The 24009-nt window shown below is 41.8% G+C and overlaps 1 long non-coding RNA gene across 3 annotated transcripts in view; it reads right to left on the reverse strand.

Annotated features, from left to right (window-relative positions):
* Positions 1-4302: 4302 nt before the first annotated feature.
* LOC102562688 (uncharacterized) overlaps positions 4303-24009 on the reverse strand; it is a 33717-nt gene continuing 14010 nt past the window's right edge. The window contains exons 3-4 of one of the 3 annotated variants that reach the window (XR_002092594.2): positions 9940-10096; positions 4303-8750 (exon numbers count right to left, since the gene is read on the reverse strand). This is a non-coding gene — a long non-coding RNA (uncharacterized LOC102562688). Of the gene's footprint in view, positions 8751-9215; positions 10097-24009 lie in introns of those variants that run through there. The other 2 variants (XR_002092591.2, XR_002092592.2) reach the window with 2 other exon arrangements.

Genomic DNA, 24009 nt, shown 5'->3' on the forward strand with positions numbered 1-24009 from the left:
TGCTGTGGAGGGGCTGGCTGAAGCACAAGGGTGCTTCAGCATGGGGGCTGCTCATGCCTCAGCCAGCTACTCCACAGCACATGGAGCTGTGTTGGAGCAGCCAGCCCAGGGCTACTCCAATGAGACTCCACATGCTGTGGAGAGGCTGGCTGGGGCACAAGGATGCTTCATTGCAGTGGCTGCCTGCTGGCTAGCCCTGCACTGAGGCACCCTCATGCCCCAGCCAGCCCCATCATCATCTGTGCATTTAAGTGCAGTAAGTTACTGTGCCTTCAGATAGTACTTGTCTCTGACAGGGCAGTATGCCACAGCACAGTATACTAGTCTACGCTGGCCTAATTGTCATGCATGATTAGATGTTGATGCTTTTCTGTGCAATAGTCTACTGTGCTGTAACGCACACATGTAGGTGCACCCCATGAAATGTGCCCTTATGATCAGCCGGCCCAGTTATTTCAGACGGGGGGGAGTAGGTTCCAAAGCAGGGGGGCCTTCTTAGAGAACTACTGCCAACCTTTTCTTCTAAATCCCAAGAGGCTACTGCTGAAGCCTCCTTTGCACATCACAACTGCTGCAGTTTAACATTAAAGAGATTTTTCAAGTATAACAGGTCCACTAACACGAAACATGCAGTGAGATGTTGGTTTTGAACAATTAATCTTCAAATCTGCTCCCACTTAGTTTAGCAGCAAAACTTCTGTAGACTTCAGTTGTGGAGAATCAGGCCTTGACTAACCACAGTTATATTATAATATGTTTCAGTGTGTTATCAACCTGACAAATATAAACATGGCTGCTGACATGGTTAGATACCTATAAACACTGCAGATGTAATGACCTCTTGGGAGTAACCTATGTGGGTATTTTTCATGGTCAGAGAACACTGGACATTCTCAGATTTAGAAATGAAACAATGCTCATCCTAAACATTGCTAGTTTCTAAGCTGCCCATTAATTCTTCATGAATTCATGAAGATTTATGAATCCACAAGATTGTTTGCTTCTTTACATAGCCACCCTCTCTCTCTCTCTCTCTCTCTCTCTCTTTCCATTCTTGGCAAATTGACAGGGCTGCTTTTCTTGGGAATTTAAGTGTGGGATTTTGAAATGTTTTGTAAAATATCATCAGTGGCAGATGTGTTGAAAATGCCAAGTTCATTCTTCTTGTAGAGACTGCTTTATTGATATCTGATGAGTATGTGAGGATATGTAACTATAACTCTTCCTGACAGATCTAATTGCTGGTAAGCATGTTTAACCTCATCATCAATACAATGCCACATGCTATGAAATCATAAACATGAAATCAGAACAGGACATATATCATCATAAAGAATTTGTCAATTTTGTAATGGCTGTTTCCTATTGGTAAATGTCTTTTCTCACCTGTTACTTGGTGAAAAAAACACTAAATAAATGAAGAAACCTACTGTGCACTTGACCACATCAAGACTACTCATGACAGCAAAGTTCTTATTTTTTAAATGTTTGTAAGAAAAACAGTATTTTTTCCTATTTAAATATTTAAATGTTTTAAAACCTGTAAATTATTTCTTGAATTTTAAAATATTACCTGTAATGGTAATCTGTAATTCCTACAGAATTTAGGGCCGCTGTGCACAATCACCCCCCCCCTTTCTGTGCTCATCTATACCAGTGCAAAGTATATATAAAATATGTTGACTCAGATTTGGTGCCTTTTCCACCACTTTGAATCATACAGCAAAATGTAAATTAGGCAACAGCTTGAAAAACCTTGGAAAAAATGTACAGCTTTTCTAAATTAAATATTAAAATGAAACAAACAATATGAAAAAGCATGAAAATCATTCCCAGCTTCTACAACTAAGTGAAATATTAATATTGAATGCAATCAAGACTAAAGATACTATTTAGCTGTTTGTTTAAAAATATTTTTTGAAATGTCGTGTTGCCACTGTATTTAGCAACGCTTGGTATAGAAAGGCTTAGAACTTAACTTTAAAATTTAGGTCCAGAGAGGAGCGTGTCTCAATAGACTTTTGTCTAATAGCCTGTCTAGCTCAACAAATATTCAGTCTTTACTAGTCACACTTTGGCAACTGTCTTACACTTTGACAGCATGAGTAGCAGATCTGATGTAGTGCTGTATTCTCCTTCTGCTACATCCACAATAGTTTCCTGATAAGTTCTTAAGACAGTTCTTAAGTAGTTTTCACTGTATGATACATCTCCACATGGTACATCTCTTCCAAAACAAATATGGTTTGACTTTAAAATCTTTTGGAATACAGCCAATCTGTGTCGAATTTTCAGTGGATGTAAACTAATAGAGCTTGTTAAATCAGGGGAACGGTCCTGATTTTCACCAAATGAGCATCTGATGCTTCCTTGTCTGTATTACACTCACCAGTGTGATATTAGGAAGCAGGGCTGTTCAGCTTCAAACCCCCAGGGGCTTCATGGTAAAAAGGACACACCACACGTGGAAGCTACCCCCCACTGCTCTGAATGCCACGTAGCACCTCCTCCACATTGCTACACCAGACACACACCCCCCCAGCCACTGCATCATGTGGGCATGCAGGCATGATTCCTCCTTTTCCCCCTCCCTCTCTCCCTCTGCAACACTCTGTCATGGACAGCCTGTCAAGGCTGCCCTGCAGGCACATGATCCCCTCCCCGCTGCATAGCCTGGACCCCTGGAATCCTGGTGCTGTGTTGCACTGCCTTACCCCTGGAATTAGGGCAGGAAGTGGCAGCTGGTGAATAGAAGGGGAGCCCAGCATCTCCAGCTGCTTTTGCAGTTGGACTGATAAGGGGAGTGTTGGCCAGGTAAGAGCCTGTGGGGGCTGCAATTTAATCTCTCACAGGCTGCATGCAGTCCACTGGCTGCCAGCTGGACAACCCTGTTATAAAGCAAACACTCCCTCATCAGAAAGGATCTAGGTCTTGTTTTCACTGTCCTCAAATAAGGCACCTTGAAGTCTAATCTGACATGTAAACAACCTTCCCTGATTTATGGAGGATGTTCCAAATCTCATGTCATCTCTACTTGTTTTGGGAGGTTACATTAAAATAAAGTGATCTCTGAAAAGTCTCTCTCTCAGATGCCTCCTTTGAACAGGCCAATGACACTTTCTAAGGCTCTGTGTCAGTGACCTTCAAGATATTTGATAATATATTTATCCACGCAATAAATCTATCAAAGCAAGTCAGATAAAATTCTTGTTAGACTGTGCTGTTTAAAGTAGAGGATGTTAACTAAAGAACAAATGATTTATTAACTCTCTTCAACCATTTGTATTTTTGATTAAACCAAAGAAAAATATTCTTAGACCTCATAAAAGAAATGCTAAGTAGGCAGGCTGTCTGTGCTCACTGTACGTGATAGATTTATCCCTTGAAGTACCTGCTGCAAAACTGTTGGCACTAGGTTGAAAGTCAATTTATTATTGGAGTAGAGTGTTGCTCCTTCAGGCTCAAATGCCACATCTACACATGCGGTGTCATTTAGTACTTTAGTATTACCTACTATGCACGTACTAAATGATTGCACAGTGACTAGTGTTACTGTGCGGTACTGTTGCAGCATGTTTTTCTCCCGGTGCTACTGCGCAATAGCTTGTTACTCCTGTGCAGTACCATTGCTGCACAGTTAGTGCCCGGCAACACTACTGTGCTGTAGCAATGAGCGTTTCATGTAGCATTTCATGTAGACGCGCCCAAGGTCAGCTGAATTGGCACATTTCCTATTTTTTCCTGCATTCTCACAAATTATTATTCATGCAGCAGGCTTCGGTAGGTTCTTCTGATCTACAGCAGGAAAGGCTAAGGAATGTTTTTCCATTAAAAACCCTCTTTCCTTATGCTGTAGTTTATGTGCAGTGGTTACATACTGTAGCTCCTCTGCACTGATTATAAGAAAGCAAGAGGAATAATGGTCTTTAGTAAAATGATAGACACTTCAGATATGGGATGGGTATCTTGTGTGAATTCTTGTCTCACTGAGGAATAAAAAGGTATTGGCTCATAGAAGAGTTAGCTCAGTATAAAACTTCTAGACCTTACTTCTCCAGCTGAACTACCTGTCTCCCATATCATATTCAAGACAAGACAGTGTGCTTTTCTATAAAGGCACACCCTGGACATGCATGAACTCCTGTGCCAGGAGGCAGCATCCTTTACTTCACTGGTGCTCTGCAAAGGCTCACCCACATAAGGTTCTTTGCAGGGTCAAGACCTATTTTTCTGAGCAGCCTTTAACATTCTGGATTACCAGAGATGGCACAAGTTACTCAATAAATCAAAAATACCACAATATACTGTTTGATCCCTGTGTATTAAGTGGAATGCAGTTGTAAAAATATCACAAGTACAAGGCAAACAGTGTTAACATGAGAAATATTTTGTATTGCTACTACAACATTTGCTTGGCTGCTCAGGATATCCAGCTGTCAATAAACAACTTCCCTCTTGCAGCTAAAAGGTATTTTGTTTCTGAATGCATAGAACCAAAACTAGATTTTGCTGCTTCCTTTCCAGGAGACTGGTTCCTGCAACCAAGTCATCCAATTTGTGTTATAGTCCTCATGAACATTCATTTGGAAGAGCAACACTTTCTCAATCTTTTCAATAAACATCCTATGCATGTTTCTTCTCCTGTGGCTTTGCACTAAATAAAGAGGAAGTCTTGAAAGATTTTTTGAGTATTCCCTTGTATACTCTCAGTGGGAAACCTAGACACAGGAAACAATTCTCATACAAATAGCCAAGGGTATCCATATTATCCAATGCCAAGCAACCACATTCAAAGAGAATGACCAGGCCTAACCCAGACTTATAAGCGTCATGAAATTCTTTGCAAATAACCTAAAAATATTAGCCTTGGTTGTGGATCACTTCTTGCTAAAGTCCACATTGCTTTCCATCCCTACTGATTTTCTTTTTCCGTTTTACGCCAATTCACAAGACACAGCATAAACATAACTCATCTGTATTACTTTAGAAAGCCATGTTGGTCATAGATTTCCACACAATTTCGGTTTCCTAAAACACTGATTATCTTCTGTACATATAGTAGTAGTATTTATCTAAAACCATAAATGCTTGCACTTTGCTTAGAGAATCTGTATTTATAAGCAAGAAAATATTTAAAATAGCACAGACATATTTTTTTTCTTTTAAAACTCTTTAAAATTTTCCAGAGTACCTTCTCTATAAAATATGTTGAAAAAGAAATTACATGAGGCATAGTATAAAGGGCTTTATTGGGACTTGCATGGAAGTATTTTTCCTAGCTGACTTGTGACTTCCCAACTGGTAATTAATACAGTCATTCCAGGTTCTTGCCAATAAAACCTTTATTCCACACTACCATGCATTATCTCTATGTCCCTAATCATATTTTATTGGTGTATGTCACTGAGAAAAGATAAACATGGACTATATTTGAGATATATGTGGCAACACTTTAATATAATTTACCTTTGGAAATCTTGAGTTCTAATATAGACTTAGGAGTTGAAGTATCAATGTATTTTTTAGTTGATATTTGTCTGCCTCACCAAAAATTCAGGTAAGAATCAAGGTGCTTTATATAGGGGAGTTCAGGAGAAACTTGCTGAGTTCCTGTCTATACTATCCCTTCTTTTAACCTCCCAAGCCCCCACAACCCAAACCCTTTCCACTTAAAGTGCAGAGGCCCAGGGTACTGCATAAACTGAATATTTTTAATCTAAAGAAAGCCACTGGGCTAAATTCTGTTCTCTTATACTCTAGTAATCCCACTTGGTGCAGTAGAGTTGCTTGGCTATAGCAGTCCCCTATATTTAGATTGCTAGAAAACATGGATTACTACCTCATAATGATGTATTCTTTGTGCATGTCTACATGAGACGCTTTACTCAAGATCAGAGCAAATTACTGTGCAGTAAGCATCACCAACTATGCTTGCAGATGCTTACTGTGCAGTAATTTGCTCTAATTGCAAGTAAATTTGCTGCTTGTAAATACAAGCAGCAAATTTACTCAGGAGTAATTACTATGCAGTATGTCAAATGTAGATGACTGACTGGGAGTAAATGTGCTCCTGGTCAGCCAGACAGCAGGGAGCAGGAGATTGCTCCCTGCCCCCAGGAGCTTCCTGCTGCCAGGGCAGGCTCTGCCACTGGATCCTGGGTGGGGACAATGTCCCCCTGCCCCAGCAGCAGGGTACTCCCAGCCCCTGCTCTGCAATCACAGAGCAGGGGTTGGGAGCTCCCTGCTGCCGGGACAGGAGGATATTGTCACCACCCGGGCTCCTGCCAAGGGCCAGGCTCCTGGCAGGCAGCTCCCAGGGGCTGGGAGCAATCTGTCAGCCCCAGCCTAGAGTCAACCCCAGCCTAGAGCTCCCCCAGGCTGCTGCAGGGGGCTGATGCAGGGCTATTTGGGGCAGGAGCAGACTGCTGCCACAAGCAGCAAATCTGTTCCTCCTTCCCTGCATGTGTAGACGCCTGCCCAAGGTGGGTTACTCTAGAGTAAATGCTACAGTAAATGCCCTGCATGTAGCTAGCAGAGTTCTTGAACAATTCTCTACAGACAGAGCTGTCTACAGAAGCAAAAGCTCTAGGTACTAACAGAAGAAATCACTCTTCTGTAGGACATCAAGCACTGACCAACTACTATTAATTTTTTAGTTTCAGTTTAAAACTCTTTAGTGCATTTCCAACTTTTTTCAAATGACCTAAGAAGCTCCGAATACCACTCTGGATAGTGCTTATCAACCTGTCATGTTTGTTAACTTGCAACAAGAAAATGTTTATCTTCTTTCTACATTTGAAGCAAACAACAGAAATTAAAGTTCCTGTGAAAAGTAGCTGGCAAATGGCCTGCATGCTAAAGGGACTCTGGTTTACTGTTTTATTTTTTACTTCTATGGTTTTCTCTCTAGGATTCAGTCAGCAGTAATCATTCTTTTTTTTATTACTTCTAATGCTAAAAATGTGTATTCAATAGCTACTGCCTAGAGTACAAACAATGCTCTAAAACAAAGAGAAGTACTGCAGTACTCAAAGTACTATTTGTTACTCATTATCCATATTATTGTAGCACTTAGATATTGTAGTAATTGACTAGAACTCCATAGTACAAGGAACTGTGTAAATACAAAACAAAAAGAAAATCCCTATCCCAGAGTAATGGTCCAAAACTCTTGTCTTACATTAGGAACACAACCGTGTTTTAATCTGTTATGAAAGAATACAATAATATTTTCTTTTTCAGTGTCATGTGGGTAGGACAAGGAAGTTTGTATTCCTGTTTGGTGTCCTACAATTAAGTGGCGAACTTCTGATTTTCCAACTGTTGGGTCATATGCAGTACATTAATTCAAAATAAAAAAAACTCTAAGCAGATGCCTAATTTGTTTTAGAGTCTAATCAAATGTTACCTTGAGGAACAGTACTGAGCATGTCACAGTAGTCTGCCTTCTTTCATAATTATGTTTATCATTTAATATTTATTGTTATAATTTAGTATTATTTTTATATGTGTTGTCAGTTTTTAGACGGTAACACTTCAGATTTGTTGTATACATGCTAGTTTGTTTCCTTTTTAAAAAGTCAGAGAAAAAAAATTCTTTTAAGACCATTAGTATTATGTTCAAACAATACCAACCTAATTGATTGTAGCAAAGCAAGAACAGACTAAGCTTGAATCTCCGCTGTTTTGCCTAGTTCCTCAGTATAAGTGGTTGTCTTCTGATCTCCAAACACTTTATGGTATCTTACTCCAAGACCTAATCTCATAGTTTTTAATCAGAAAACTCCTAGTGGTTGCAATGGAATTTTTTTCCTGGATATGAAGTACAGAATTAGAACTACATTCACAGTAGTGCTGTGTAATGAGCAAATGTCATGAAGTATCAGGCTTCAGGTTGAACCTGCCCATTTTTTGTTATACTGCTTCTCTTCTCCAATCCTTGCATCCTGTCCACATAATGTCCACATATTGTCTGCTGCCTAACCTCGGGTGCCTGTACAAGTGCTCGGGTGTGGGGGATGCACTTTAATTAGAGTGGTTCCTGGAAAGCACCAAAGTGTCATGTGTATTAAGGCCCCCTGCATTTAAAAATGGCCATGGAACGCTTTAACTAAAGTTCATTCGATGAGCATTAGTTAAAGAACCCCAGCAACCATTTTTGCATGTGATCCTGTGGCAGTGCTAGCGCAGTCTAATTAGAATTTGAAGAAAACTGGATTAATTGAGAGTGCTCCGACACATTCTAATTAAAACATGTTGGAGCACATGTATAGGCACGCCTAGCTGTGTTATGTCTCAGAGTACTGTGCTGTGGAAACAAGCTCTCTCAGAGCTTGGAAGCAGTATAACCATTTTTGCAGTCATCCACTTAGATTAATTAGCACAATTAATAATGTACTATGTAGTGCTGTGTAGATATATAGTAGTCTATAGATATTAGAATGTGTTCTGCTCTTGTACAAAGTCAATATCAAGCTCAATTTTCACTTCAATTGGAGCAGTATTTGGTCATTTTTTATGTTTCTTGGGGCAAGGATCTATAATAGTTACATGTTTATAAAACGCCATCCACATTATACCAAAGTAAATTTCTTGTTTATGTAGCATAATCTTGATGCTAAAAGCATATCTGTGTATTATTCCTTTCTTCCACTTCATGTAGTTCTTAGACAGATTGCTTCTTCCCAGTCAGAACCCTGCTGAAGTCAAGAGTCTGTTTGTGCATTGCAATGCAGGATCAAGGCACTAGTCTGAAATACATAAGATATATTTTGAGGATTGGAAGACAATACTGCTCTTAGCATCTGTTTAGTTAGCTTGATTCACACTGGCATGCTGTTTTCAACTACTTATGGGTCCTTGTGCATAATGAATTACTATCAACAGCAAGAATTGGGGCTCTGTCTATTTGCAAACATTCCCCTTACGTGGTGGGCAGAACTTCAGGGATCATAAAATGGTCAAGATTCGGACTTCAGTAAATCTGTTATGTTACTTGGGGCCCTTAGTAAAGTCACATGCATATACCCAGTACAAAAGAAAAAAGGCACTGAAGCAATATTTTGCAGCATTTTTGTAAGCATATAAAATAGAACACTGACACTGGTTTGCTAAACTGCACTTCAAAAATTTTAATTTTATAAGAAAACTGTAATTAAGATGGAAGTACTAGAGGGGCAATTGAAGAAAATAACCTGAAACAGAATTGCCTGCACTCATTTTGCAAAACTTTATTGTTATCATCTATATACCCAACAAAAGTAATACATATTTTCAGCATGAATTGATAGGAATAGATGGAATGAGGAGCCCTGCATTGTTTTAAAATGGACAGCTAAATAGCTCCATATTTTTTTAGCAACATGATGTCTCAGGGAGAACTGGAAACTGCAGAAGAGAAACACTAGTCTTACCCATTAAAATCATGATAAAATGGCATCACTTACGTTTATCTAAAATAGAAATTAGTAGCTAGTACCATTCAGGTAATATTACTTAGTTTCCAGATTTTTATGCCATTTAAGGCAACACTTGTACTACTTGGTGGAATAATGTATTACAATAAGGTAATAACCTTAGACAGATATGTAAATATTTTTAAATATCATTCTTAAAAGTCTGTAGGACACCTATGCCTACTTTCTGCCAATAGTTACATAAATTATTTGTAATACATCTTTTTAAACAAGATACTATCAAAATTTATTATGCAGTCTTAGAGGCTTGCACATTCAAAGCACAAATACCAGTTGTGTTTTCAGTCACTGATAAGGGGATTATTACTGTTTGTTCTGTATAGGGATGTAAAAATAATTATTATTTCCTCTTAAAATCAGCACCACCACATACAAGTAATAACACTAAAATCCAATTAAATACATGTTCTATAACATTAATTGCAGTCACAATAAATTAAAATAAAACAGTTCTCCATCTCACTTATTAACTGCCAAGCCAGTTAGGAGACTTCATAGATGATCAACACCTGCAGTGCATCCAGAAGCAAACTGCATGGGAGGAAGGGGAGGGGGGAACAGCTCAGAGCCTAGATGGCAAGTATGAAGTGGTCACTTCAGCCTGTTGGTCTAGTCAAGAGCTGAAAAAGAAATGGTTAACTGTGGCCAGGTCAAAGTTAATCAAACTGATAAAACAATTTCTCTTAATGAGTTAAATGAAATTAAAATCATAACACGGCATCTTCCCATTGTCTGACATTCTCTCAGTGGGGAGTAGTGATATTTGAAAATGTGTTGGCAAAACCAAGCTCATTTATAGCAATAGGTAGAGGTCATATTGTACCTAAGTTGGAATAGACAGAAAACATGGTCTATTATTTATTCTTGGTTATTAAAAAGAGAGGAAGGTGGATTTATATTTATGGGGGCTGTGCCTAAACTACATGTGAATGAAAGGAGTAGAATTCAAAAGAAGTAGCACCATCTGTTACTGAGCAGATGGTAGAATTTTCCCTTTTGCCCAACCCAAACTTGGGTGTTATCAGGAGGCACGGCTATCAAGACATTGCAGCCGTGGCTCAATCTTCTTTTTTGGCAGTCATGCATTCAAGATCTTGAAAGAGACACATTTGTTTTTTGGACTTCTTAGAATTTTCTGTTTATTTACTACACAATCTGCCAAAGTTTAATAAAGGATCAGAGCAGGTCCAGGAAGGTGTGATGGGTAAGGGCAGATGGTGATTTGTCCTGTGCTGACCTGACTGACAAACAAGATGAAATTCTCCCCGAAATTACCTTGTGAGGGCAAGTAACTGCTCCACTTGTTTGGTACAAATGAAAAGGTTTTGCACTATCCTGTGATTGGTCAGGTTGGATTAATCCTTTAGTGGCCCTAGGCAAACTTATGGGCCCCTACTTTTTTCACTCAATAATTATAATATGTAAAATAAGCACAACTGGGCTCTTTCTTCACGTAGGGCCTTAGGCATGTGTATAGTTTGCCTATACATTAATCTGGCCTTGGTGACCAGGACAGGGCAAACAGTGTCCAGACCTTGAGTCTAAACTCCTCAGTGTCATGCCTTCCAGTTCTAGCATGTGGAGCTGAACCTAACACTATTGTTTTTGGAGTGTCTGCACTAGAAAAAGAAGGGGATCTATTTTGTTATTTGAGTCTAATTTAACAAAAATCTTACAAAAACAAAACCATTTTGGCACAATTTTGCAGAGATTTCATCAAGAGCAGCTGCTTAACAGTTCTTAAGAGTTTGGGGCCTGTAAATCTCAATCTGAACTCTACCACAGATGCAACCTCTGACCCAAGTCACTGTCTGAAGCTACCCTGGACACAAAGAGTTGCCTCTTCTGCCAGCTCAAGTGTATAAACTATTTAGATATCAATATTGTGCTCATCATTGTGGTATCGGAATGCCTTAAACAGCAAAACTGTAGCTTTCTGTTTTCAAAAGAATATGTAATATACAGTTTGTCCCTGGAAAGATACAAGAAGGAAATTGCTGCCTATCATTTTAAGAGGCTTGCCTACAAAACTAGCAAAATACAAGCCATTAATGAATCACTGGGCGCATCTACATGAGATGCTATGGTGCAGTAGCATTGCCAGGCACTAATCGTGCAGCAATGCTACTGTGCAGTAGTAATGAGCTACTGAGCAGTAGCTTGTTGCTGCTGCACAGTAGTGTCGGGGAAAAAGTGTGGCGATGGTACTATGCAGTAACACAAGTAACTGGTGTTACTGCACAGACATTTAGTACTTGCACAGACTCATTTAGTCACTTTAATACTGCACAGTCATTTAGTACTGCACAGTAAGAACTGCATAATCCACATGTGGCCACATGTAGATGTGAATAAGAATGTGAATAAAGAATAAGATGTGAATAAGAATTCTGAGGAGCCATTAAAATGTCTAGTAATATTATATCTGTTGCAGTCTAAGTAATGGGTAAGGTCACCTGTTACAAATATTTTGATATAATTCCCCAGCACCATAAATAAAGCAATAATCCAAAATAACTTGTTCATTTAATTCATCTCATGGAATGATCTTAAGTTTTAGTTTAAACATGAAGTGCAGATAACGTAGATCTTTAGTATGAATCACCCCATGTTGGTAAACGTTTGATTCTGAAATTCACATACTTTTCCTTTAAATTATCTTTGTTAATTTATAGCAATTCCATATATTTCCTTAACTGTGTATATAAATGTTGCACATTGGTAGAGCTTCATCCACCTATAATTAAGGTTGTGTCAGCACTGCTATTCAAAAACTCTGTTTGCAGTTGTATATAGCATGACAGCAAAAATCCACTTCAGCCAGAATCTTGGCAGTGAATGTGTAAGGCTAGGGATGTGTTTATACACGTTTCAAATTTAAACAAAACAAAGCAAAACCTATTTAGACATATTTAATGTTTCACAGTTTGGTCTGATTGATGAGTGTGGGAGTGACCCTTTATTAATGGAGTATTACTTTATTTAATGGAATAGAAGAAGACCCTGATGATAAGATGACCCCCTCCAATAATTAGATTCTATTTATGGAAAATTTATAAATTTGTTACAAATTTCCAGGTATAGAACCTAATTATTGGTTTGCCTTGTATTTGTCTCCCTCTCACTGCTGCAGCAGGGAAAATAAATCTGGGGGATCAGGTAGCTCTTTCCTCTACTTCCCTTTAACTTTTTCCCCTGGCAGCCCCTTCCCCGTAGCCTTACTGTCAGACCCTGCTCTCCCTGAGCACATGGAAGTGAGAAGCAAATTTGAAAACAACAAACTTGAAATTAAACATGGCTGTAGCAATTTGCATACAGTAGCCATAGACTTAGTTCATCCAGAATTAGTGCATGTTACCTTTTCTTGAAACTGCTTTAACTCATAGCACTTGTGTTTCATAAACACAATTTTGAGCAGCGCTTTGGTACTTACATCTATCTAGTATAAACTTTTTTTTTAACCTGGCAAGGGAAGATCTCATGATCCTCTCAGCCAATCAAGTTTAGTTATAGGGTGAGGCCTGCCCCTTGCACTCTGGGCAGACTGACCACTGTAAAATTCCCCAAATGCAGGAAATTTGACTGCACAAGATTGTGGTAATGGGGGGGCTGAGTTCTTGCTTTTCCTGTGGCTTGCTCCTTGGTCTTTTGGTTAGGAGCAACCAGGACTAACAGGTATCCAAACCCCAAGGCCTCTGGGCTTGGGTCTTGTACATAGGATGCCTGCCATAAATTTGGGGAGTATTTGAAGCCCCAGACCAATGGGTATCAGAGGAAGGATACTCCCAGTGCTCAGTCAAAATTTGGAACTTATTTCGGAACTGATTTGGCCCTTGAAGCAAAATCTTATATAAATATAAAGTATATATGGTATTAGTCCAAAGCCAAAAGGCTCATAATTTACCACATAGTTCACTGGACTGGACCTCACCAAACTCAATAACATTCCAAGCTATGGTGAGCTACAACACTTCATACAGTTCACCCAGAATCCCTGTTGCACCCTCTCTCAGTCTGGCACAAATTATTAGTGTGCCCCCAACCTCCATGGTCACCCCACAGGTCAGCACTGCTCAGTATGTGTATATACTTCAGATGTCCCTGACAAAGGATCCATGTACTAATTAGCCCCCAGTCATGACTGGAACTGGGTGTTCTTGTCACAAGTCCTGCAATGCTCCAAAAGTTTATGTGCAGATGAGGAGCAGGGCAACCTAGTCTGGCTTTACCTTGTGGAGGTTGGGGCCATACTAATCACATGTGCCAGTCTGAGAGAGGGTGCAACAGAAGGATTCTGGATATGCAATGTTGTGGCTTACCATGACTTGAAAAGAATCAGTGGTGAGGGGGACTGCACTTAATGGGCACTACCATGCATCTTATGCAGATAGATTGCACTAACCTATACTTGTGGTATGGTCCCATTAGAATTGAAGGCCTGATCAATGTTGTAAAGGAAGAGAAACAGATTGACACAGTATTGGGGTGTAAGGAGTGGAGGATGGGAGACCCAAAGCTCAAAACAATGGCAGAGACAGCAAGTAAGCATAAGGTGGAAAAAGAGTTGAAGAGCAGAAATGAAGGTCTGGAGACAGAGAGTGGACAAAGGTATAGAAATGGGTATGAAATAAGGTGATGGTGGGAACAACAGCAGAAGTAACAATGATGGCAGCAGTACCAGCAAAGAAGGAGGTGATGAGAGTGATGACGCCAGAGAGAACACAGGAGCAAAGAAGAGTAGGCAATATAGTGGGAGCAGCAGGCAAAGGTATGTTGGGCAAAAGACAGAGGACAGTGGGAATGTGATGGAATTCCAGTGCACTGGGAGTGGCATGGTGGGAAGACACAGAAAACACAACAGATTGAAGAGAGGATCAGAGACTGCAAATAAGGCAGTATTAGTCAGCAATGGAACAAAAACAGTATCAGTGCTAAATGGATATGACTTTTTGGAAAAGGGAATGTCTGTATGCTGGATATACCGCTGGAGAACCTGACTAGCTTAACTGCTTTTCCAAGCAGAAAGCCTTGGCAAATCACTTACTGAAACAGAGATGGGTATGAATTTTTTTTAAAGAAATACACAGAGGAATGTGGGAAAGAAGAACTAAGAGGGATAAGGTTTATGGCAGGAGAAAAGACAAGGGAACAAGTGATTATAGTACAAATATATATGGATTTATTAGTGGAAGAAGACATAGAAATATAGTTGGAATTGCATGTTCAAAGAGTAACGAGCGTGAAGAAAGTGAAGGACAAATATGGTATTTGGACGGGGTCATGGAGGGCATTAATAGTGTTACAAGCAAATCATAGAATCATAGAAGTAGGGTCGGCAGGGACCTTGTAGATCTTCAAGTTCGACCCCCTGCCTGGGCAGGAGGAAAACTGGGCTCGAGTGACCCCAGCCATGTAGGCATCGAGCCGCTTCTTAAAGACCCCCAGGGTAGGAGCCATCACCACTTCCCTTGGAAGTTGGTTCCAGATCCTAGCCGCCCTAACTGTGAAGTAGTTCCTACGGATGTCTAATCTGAACCTACTCTCCAACAACTTGTGGCCGTTATTCCTTGTTATCCCGGGGGGCGCTGGGGGAAACAAGGTCTCCCCCAAACCCTTCTGGTCCCCCCTAGTGAGTTTATAGACAATCACAAGGTCCCCCCTCAGCCTTCTCTTGTGAAGGTCCCGTAGCCTCTCATTGTAGGGTCTGCCCTGCTGTCCCCGGATCATGCGGGTGGCCCTCCTCTGGACCCTCTCAATGTTGTCCACATCCCTCTTGAAGTGGGGCGCCCAGAACTGGACACAGTACTCCAGCTATGGCCTGACCAGTGTCGCGTAGAGGGAGAGGATCACCTTGGCCCTACTTGAGATGCATCTGTGGATGCACGATAGGGTCCGGTTAGCCCTGCCAACCGTGACCTTGCATTGTCGGCCCATGTTCATCTTGGAGTCAGTGATGACTCCAAGATCCCTTTCTGCCGCCGTGCTCTCAAGAAGGGAGTTTCCCATCCTATAAGTGTGTTGCCGGTTACTACTGCCCAAGTGCAGTACCCTGCACTTGTCGGTATTGAAACGCATCCTGTTTTTGTCAGCCCACCCTTGCAACCTATCCAGGTCTTTCCGCAGTCTTTCCCTCCCTACTAGCGTGCCCACCTCACCCCAGATTTTGGTATCATCAGCGAATTTGAACAGGTTGCTTTTCACCCCATTGTCCAAATCGCTGATAAAGAAATTGAACAGCGCGGGCCCAAGGACCGAGCCCTGGGGGACCCCGCTGCCCACTTCCCCCCAGGTCGAATATGACCCGTCCACCACCACCCTCTGAGTACGACCCTTCAGCCAATTTGCAACCCATCTGACCGTGTAGGCATCGATGCCACAGTTGCCTAGTTTTTTAATGAGGATGGGGTGAGAGAGCCTTGAGAGAAATGCTGAGGATGGGGTGAGACACAAATGAGTGTAGCCTAAGTGGAGTGATGTAATTCAGCTGGGGGCACATTGGAGTTTTATAATGTATCATGGGCAACCTAAACAGTGCAGCAAATGTGGAAAGGGGGGGCACTTGTCTGCACACTGCCCTCACACAATGTGCTTCAAGTATGAAGGGAAGAGGTACAGAGTAGCAGAGCACCAGGACCCACTAAAATACATTACCTGTGGAGGCGGGGAGGGTACTTGTACCACAGGTGTCCAATGGCCTTTGCAGACAAGGTCAGATCCCACAAGGAACAACGCGAATCAGAAGGGGACAGCAAGGGAGTAGAGAGGGGTGAGAGCAAGATGGAAATGGTGGAAGAGACCCTGCAGGAGGGAGAAATGGAGAAGTGGGGGGCAGAGTTTCTGTAATTGAGGAACTGCAGACATCAGTCAATGTCAGGAGTATTTTAACACAAAAAGATGGGAACAGATTGAACCAGGGTTGAAACAAATAAGGTCAGACATAATCTGCCTGCATGGTATACCAGAGGAGAGGGTTTATAAATGGTTTGAGAAAAGGTGGAGATGGGGATCATCTTGGTGGTCAGGGACAAATGAGAACAAAGTGGCAGGAGTAGCAATACCTTTCAAGAATCCAGAGTTGAGAGTAAATAAGTGGAAGACATCATCAGTGGAAGACTACAATGAATGATACTATCAGCCAGGGAAACGATTATAAATTTTCAATGTATAGGCACCGTCAGAGTAGGACAGGAGAAAGTCTATGCTTAGGAAGCTAGCAGTTTACATGATCGGAGGCAGGCTGTGGACAATAGTGGGGGACTTCAACTGTATAATAGAAGCAGGTGACAGAACAGGGGGAGGAGACGGGACTTTAGACATTCATCCAGATTATTGAGAAATATAATAAAAGAAGTGGCACTAAAAGATGTATGGGCAGGAGAGAAAGATTTCACTAGAACTGACCCCAGGGAAGGAAACAGTCACAAACTGACTTTGCGTTGGTATCAAAAGAAACAGAAATAAAGAAAAAAGAAACTGCCCTTGTGGCATTTAGGGCATTTATACACATACTTTTTTCCTGTGACATGCCAGAGATCCGCTGCCTCGGAGAAGATTAGACTAATCGATTAATCAAGTGTGCTCCACATATGAGATGAGGAGAACTGTGCTGTGCCATGTGCAGTTGTATAAGCAGGGAAATGCGTGTCAGTGAGCAGAAAATGTTGGCAGTGCGCTTTTGAACTAAAGCACCTCTGAGGTGTTTTAGTTCACAAGTGCGTCGCTGCCATTTTCTCAGCACTGATACGCATTTGGCAACTTATACAACTGTAAGCATCACAGCACCAGGCGCTTTGAAAAGTGCCCAGCGCTGAGGTGCTTCCATATATAAAAATGCCCATTTAGTAATTACCAGATGCCGAAGGCAGAACTGAATCTTGGTCAGAGCCCCATAAGAGGAAGAAGAGTGTGGAAGTTAAATGTATAACTGTTACAAGATAAGGAGATATGCCAAGTGTCCCTGAGACAGTATGAGGAGTGAACAACAGTGAAGAAATATTTTAAGTTTACCAGGCAATGGCGGATGATGGTGAGAAAGAGGACAGAAGAATTTTTCGGGAAGGATGGCTGAAGAACCGCAGAGAAAAGAGCAAAGCTGAGAGAGCTGCAAAAGAAGAGGCAGAAGCTGCTAGAGGAAGCCGCAGAAGGAAGACAGGTATGAGAAGAACTAGAAGAAACAAGGCAAGAAATAGAAAGATGGCTTAAAAGAAAGGTGAGAGAAAAAATGTTTTTAGTACAAGCACCCTGACTGGCAGAAAACAAAGAGTGGTCCCAATACTTTTCAGCTAGAGTGAAGATGGCAAAAGGAAAGCTAAAAGTGGTGCACAGAGAGGGTGGTACCTGGGTCAAAAAAATAGAAAGAGGCAAAGAAAAGACTTTATGAAAAGGTATAGAAGAAGAAGGAAATGCACAGAAAGAAGATGAAGGATTTACTGGAAGAGATTGAAGAGAAAGTAGCAGGGGAGGAAGCAAAGAAGATGGAAGAAAAGATAAGTTTAAAGGGAAAGAGTGCTTAAAAATCTTAAGAAGAAGGAAATCACTAGGAGAAGTCAGACTACCTATGGAATTCCATGGGAAGTTTTGGCCATGTGTAGGGAAGAATATAGTAGAAGTCTGTGAGGAAATGGTGGAAACAAGAGAGGCAGGGAAGGATTTTACTAGAGCCATTGTGATCTTACTGTTCAAGAAAGGGGAGAAGGAACTCTTGAAAAACTGGAGACCTATTACACTCCTTAATATGGATTATAAATTAATGGCCAAGACACTGGCTTTGACGGTGAGGAAAAACCTCCAGAAGATAATACATGAAGACTAAGTATGTGCATACCAGGTAGAAGGATCTCCAAAGCAACTAGAGTGATCAGAGATACACTGTCCCACATCTGAGAGAGGAAAACAAATACAGTTATAGCAAACCTAGATTTAGAAAAAGCATAGGACAGAGTGGATCATGATTACATATTCAAGATGCTAGGAAAAATTGGGTTCCTGGAGAAATGTATATGTTGGATTAGATTATTGTATAGAGAAGCAGAGATTCAAGTTCCAGTTAACAAGCATCTAAGCGGGAACTTTAAAATCCATACAGGGATGAGACAAGGGTGCCTCCTGTTGCTACTACAATTTGTGTGTGGCATGGAACCATTAGCACCAAGAATAAGAAAAGACAAGGTCACAAGTGGAGTAAAAATACCAGGTGGGGGAGAGGTAAAATTCATACTATACATGGATGATACAAATGTAGTAGTTAGAGATAGATTCCTTTCAGTGGAAAGAGTGCTAAAGTATACATTGGAGAAGGGGAAGCGACAGGGGCTAAACTAAAGAAATCAAAAAGTACCATAATGGGAGTGCGGGAGGGACTTGGAGAAGTTGGGCCTTCAAATAAGAGAGAGAAATCAGAGTGCTAGGGATCCCAATGGACTGGGGGGATACAGCATGGGAAAAGGTGACAACAAGGCTATAGCAAAAACTTTGGTTATGGTCCAGAAGTATGCACGTATTCAAGTACATATGGTATTGATTTTTGGATGGTTTTCTGCTTCTGTAACTCTATAACAACTTCTATTATCTAAGAAAAGATAATCTGAAGAACCTCAGTACATCGTGACACAGGCACCAAGTCCATGCATGCTTTGGGGCTCAAGCACCACTGGAAAAAATTAGCAGGTGCTCAGCACCCACAGGCCACAGTCGTTTTGGTTTTACTCAATACATGTTAGATCTCTGTTATATTAAAAACTTCCCCCAGAAACTGAGCTTTTACAGATTGGTACCAGTAGGTGACAGAAGCATGTTACATGGCTGCACAGGCAGGTGGACTTAGACCAGCGCACCATAATTCAAGGTGAGGTAGTGGATGTCAGTATGGCCAGAGGTAGGGCCAAAGCACCTACCCGCAAAATCCAAAGTCAGTAGCTATGCATCGCAGAAGCTGTGCTGTATCCTTTGCCTTACTTGGGGCCACGTGCTGAGGGGAACACCGGTGCAGTCTCTTTGCAACCTTATTTACAGCACACAGGCTCTATGATGGACCTAGAGCATGTCTGTACAAACCAATCCCCACCACAACTTTCTATATACCTCTTTTTGGTTCAGGGTCTACTGTTTCATGACCCTATGTCCAGCATCATTCTAATGGTGGGATGACAACTAATATTTGGCTCACAACCATGAGGCAGAACTGTTCCTGACTTTATTCAGTGAACTAAACCACATGCACCCAAAGTCCCATAAATATAATACATGAAAAAATACATATTTTTTAAACAGAAATTACATTTTGTATTAGTGGTAATTTTTTAAATAATTTGATAGCTATACATAAAACTTGAAATAATTCTGATAATGCATTGAATAAACAATTTTTTTTTTGTATTTCATTAAGTTTAGGACTTCAGCTTTGTGTTCTTATATAGCTGCCTGAAATATCAAAAATTATATATACAATAGAGGAAGAGACCTATAACCTTTCTGTAAAGCTCCTCACATTTTGGGAAAGAATGAAAATATTTCTATATTTATAATTTCTTGGCAAATAATAAATATTTCATAACTTTTCCACTGTGGAAATTCTAGTTTAAAGATGTCCCCTGGGACAGAATTTGATTTCCCTGGGCACCCCCAGATGAGTAGAAACATGCCTTTTGTGGTACCTCAGAGGCTTCTGAGGCATCGCAAAACGCATGCGGTGCACATAAAATGGTTCTCTGTGCTGCGTATTTGCAGCACGGAGCCAGAATTAGATACCAGGAAATCTCAGTACCTAAAAAAAAGTGCCAAAAAAAGCGGGGCAGTGCACATGGCTGCAGCATGTACCGCCTGACACTGGAGTCTGGCCAGCCAGAGTCATGTTCTGGCTGCTGGCCAGGCTCTGCATGCCTGGATCGCCACTGCTGCAGCCCCATGAGGCCCCCAGGACCCCAGGTAAGGCTGCTGGGGCCAGCCCAGGTGCTGGCCCCAGCCTCCCCTACCCCACCCAGGGCAATTTGCTGTGTGCCAGAGTGCATGTGCAGGGGCATTCCCCAGGCACAAGCGGCAGCGGCAGAACTATGTGCTTCTGCTGTTTGTGCTGGAGAAATGCAGTTTCTCGCTCATCTGGATGTACCCCCTTTGTGCCTCCAAGTGCAGTTTTTTAGCCATGTAAATGATGTTTTTGTCACTTATATGCACAGTTTGAAATTCTGTCTTACGTTCTTCTCTCTCCAGCCCTGTGGATGCCTAAGCCTGCAAGTATAGACCGAGCATGCTAATGAGTTATGCACTGGCTGGATTGCTCCACAACTATGTAGGTGTGTCCATTCTGGATGGGTACCTGCATCTAAGGCATGAAAACATAGCTGGCCAAAATCACATGACTGATGAAGTGGGTGGGAAGGACTTTCCTATGAACTAATCCCAATACCTGAGTGGTTAGGACACTTGCTAAGGAAGCAGGAGACAGGTTCTAGGCCTATCTTGTCCAAAAAGATTTTGAATTTATCTCTCTTGACTTCTGCAGCATTTCCCAGGCCACAAGTCAGGTATTATCTAGTTCCTTCCACAGCCCTCGTCTTGAAGCTGAACCACAGCCATGGGTGACCGGTGCCTCCCGAGTCTGGGGGGGCACCAGATTGCCGACTGGGGGGAGGGGGTCCCCCAGTGGCCAAGCACCAACCAGGGGAGGGTGTCTCCCAGTGGCTGATTGCTGAGCCAACAGCAAAACAACTGGCGCTTCCAGGGGGTACATGACCGATCTCAGGGGGTGCACATGCACCCACATGCACCTCCTATGCGTCACCAATGACCACAGCACCTTGTATTTTATAGTCATTGGGTTCTAGCCTGGACCCTTCTTCTTAGTGGGGTAGATGTTACACTGTTCTCCATCCATGTATCCAGTGTCTATTAAATGCAAAGGACACTGGCTCAACCTTAAAGAGAGTGCTAGAGAACATTCTAGAGGGCCTAACCTGTGGTGTTGCTATTCAATACGGGTGCTGAGAGGTCAGCAAGACTAAGGTTCAAACACCCAATGAGGTCTCTGGTTCCTAGGACAAGTGCCCTGACCCAGGGGATGGCCAACCTGTGGTACATGTGCCACAAGTGGCACAGGCAGTCTCTGTTTGTGACATGTGGCAGACCGGGGAGAGGACAGGAAGCACAGTAGCAGACAGAGTAGAAAGATGAGCAGCGGTTCGTGCAGGAAGCACAGGGCAAGAAGCAGAAAGCATAGCAGCAGATCAGGAAGGGATAGGATATCAGAGTGGTACTCGGAAGGGATAGGATGTCAGAGTGGTCCATGTCTACACATGAACTTTACTATGGAGTAGACTAATTAGCTGTGGAGTATCACCATCTACATGTGCTCTGGTATTAGGACATAGTACTATCGTATGGCAGACAAGGTTCTTTGGATAGATGTGATATCTTTTATTAGGCCAACTAAATAGTTAGAAAAAAGTTATTTGCAAGTTATTTGCAAGTTTTCGGGCACAAACACTGTTCTTCAGGCACTGGGAGACTCTGCTGCTTATGGTGGAGTAATTAAATGTGATTAAACACAGGTGCAAGTGCTGACTGTGAGCATAAATTGCACCTGGTCAGCCCAGGCAGCAGCAGACCAAACTTCTGCCTGCTGCCTAGCTGCATGGGTTTTCACTTTTAGCACCCTTGTGCCCCAGCCACCCCCTCTGACACCAACCAGAGCAGAGCAGAGCAGAGCAGGGCTGGAGTGGCCCTGGCATAAACTGTTCCACCCCAGCTCAAATTGCTGCTGTCCTGAGCACAAGTGTAGATGCTGCACCTTGGAGTAGTTTTCTCTGGCTCAAACCGCCAGAGTTTATTGCTTCAAATTAACTGCATGTGTAGACATACCCAGTGAGACTGTAGGGCTAATTTGTGGCAAACCTGTCTAAAAGGTTGGTCCCCACTCTCCTAACCACTCAGTTATTACAGGTAAAATATAGGTTCCTCCCCTGTCCCCTCCCTGCTTGCTTTTCCAGGACTTGCACTTAGGTACATGCATACATAGCCATAGACCTGCAGACTAATTCCATGTGCTGACCCCATGCCACTTATCTGGCCTGTGGGACCAGAAGGTTGAGCACCACTGCCTTAAAATATATGCCTATTGCAGAAACTATTCCTTGTTGTAAACTATAATTCTTTAATTGATTAGAACATTACACATTTAAACTACACTCTTGACTTAAATGTTTAAAATATACATCTCAGACCACATACTTAACTCTCATTTTCTAACACTTATGATCCAGAGATGGAAAAAATGTGTAAATAAATGCACATACTTGTATGACAGTTAGTTTAAGATCTGATATATATATCCAAAATGTGGGCAGAATTCTATTTCACTTAGAGCACCACCAAAGTGCGGCTTGCAACCGACTCTGTGTTACCTGACTAAAGTTTAGGAATGATTTTATTACCTCCTCTGAGCATGTAAACACTTCCATTATAGAAACAGGAGAATATTTATGCATCTCTGGAGGCAATTCTATGAAGCATTTTTTTAAAAGACTTGCACACAGGTTGGAGTGTGGGCATGTGTATATATCCATATAAGAATTGCCTGGTATGTGTGAGATTTTATTTGCTGGGGTTTTAAAGAAGCAGCAGAGGTCACCTACTTAAATTTTTTTTAGAAGATTTACATAAATCCTTACTTAACATTACAATACAGAACGAATATGAAAGCAGCTCCATTTTAATAATAAAATTCAACATTTTACATATGATTGTGACTAAGATTATCCAAAAAGATCTAAAAAACATATAAAACCAAAAAGTTAACAGCTCACTCAGTTGACACAGTTGTCTGTCATGGCAAAGAAATACAGAGTTAGATGGCTCTCAGAATACCACCCCCCTCACCTCCCTGCCATTGACTGTAAGTAGTCTAGTATTCTCCAAACAATGTATGTTCCCACATACTCTGGAATATATTCTCGGTTTGAAACAGATTTTTTAGCCAAGTATTCTATTCAGCAGAAACAAGCTTGCTGAACGCACTCCCAAATGACTGGAACTTCATTAATAATATCAGTAGGTTAAATAAGGATCTACAACCTTACAATTTTAAACCCTGAATGGGCCTCAGGTTACACCCTAGTCATGATGTTTGTAGTTCATATCACAAGACCTTTAGCCCTCTCATATGACCTATAACAGGGGTAGGCGTTTTTTGGCTGGAGTGCTGAAAAAACCACAATGTCTATCTTGGAAGGTGCCAGAGTGCCAACATGCTGGAGCCCAGAGCAGCTGTTTGCAGGCTCACAGCTACAGCCAGCCCACGGGGCCCAGGCTGCTTGCAGCAGGGCTTGCGGCCTCCCAGCTGCCTGCTGGGAGCAGCCTGGGCTCCGTGGCTGGCAGCAGCTGCTTAGAGCCTGGGCTAGCCAAGCAAAATGGCCTTGTGTGCCATGCTCGGCACGCACGCTGGGGGTTGCTGACTCCTGACCTATAGTTTTGGAATCAACTATGAGGTTGCAGCAGGGCAGGCAGCTGCTCTGGCTCTAGCTCCATCCCAACCCCAACCCCA

Source organism: Alligator mississippiensis, chromosome 13 (assembly GCF_030867095.1).
Source record: "Alligator mississippiensis isolate rAllMis1 chromosome 13, rAllMis1, whole genome shotgun sequence".
In the NCBI taxonomy this organism is placed as follows: domain Eukaryota; kingdom Metazoa; phylum Chordata; order Crocodylia; family Alligatoridae; genus Alligator; species Alligator mississippiensis.